Here is a 646-nt window from a genome sequence, read left to right on the forward strand (position 1 = left end):
TCAACACCGGTGTTTGTAAAAAATGTACTCGCGCAGCAGTGTGGTCAGGGGAGTTAGAGGAAATCCCCACCAGACAAGCGCGCGTTGATATGAAACGTCATCAATTACAGAGCTTCAGGATTGGATAATTATGCTATATGCCGAGATTAACTATGAGTGGAAGTACCACTCAAATGTCTACAGCCATACTACGTTGAAAACACCGGTTCTCTTCCGATCACCGAATTTAAGCAACGTCGAGCCCGGTTAGTACTTGGATGGGTGACCGCCTGGGAATACCGGGTGTTGTAGACTTTTTACATTCCCCCCCCCCCAAATTCTAAAGTAGGGGTGCGTGAGAGTCCACACGACCTTGGGCCCACTTAGTTGGGGCTGAGGTGCAAACATTTTGAGAATATGGACCTCTAAGTGCTCGCAAATTGTACTCTCATACCTTAAAAATCATACAGGTATTATATGTTCATATCAACAATACGCAATTAATTCGTTGGTGTTAGGCCGGTTCGAGGGTCGTTTGAACAAAACGGCAGTCCTCTTCTGTCTAAAGCATCTTGTTAGTGCCGTAGTAAAATGGTTGGTTTTATTTTAAGCGCTTCACGAAGTAAAAATATACCCGGTATGTTAATATCAGTCGATTTTGAAAAGG

The 646-nt window shown here is 44.0% G+C and overlaps 1 non-coding gene across 1 annotated transcript; it reads left to right on the plus strand.

Annotated features, from left to right (window-relative positions):
- The first annotated feature begins 175 nt into the window (after positions 1-175).
- Positions 176-294, plus strand: LOC117102507. The gene has a single exon (XR_004444426.1). It is a non-coding gene; the product is annotated as a 5S ribosomal RNA (ribosomal RNA).
- The last annotated feature ends 352 nt before the right edge of the window (positions 295-646 follow it).

Source organism: Anneissia japonica, unplaced genomic scaffold, assembly GCF_011630105.1.
Source record: "Anneissia japonica isolate Jap-2015-1 unplaced genomic scaffold, ASM1163010v1 scaffold53888_len649_cov90, whole genome shotgun sequence".
Taxonomy (NCBI): domain Eukaryota; kingdom Metazoa; phylum Echinodermata; class Crinoidea; order Comatulida; family Comatulidae; genus Anneissia; species Anneissia japonica.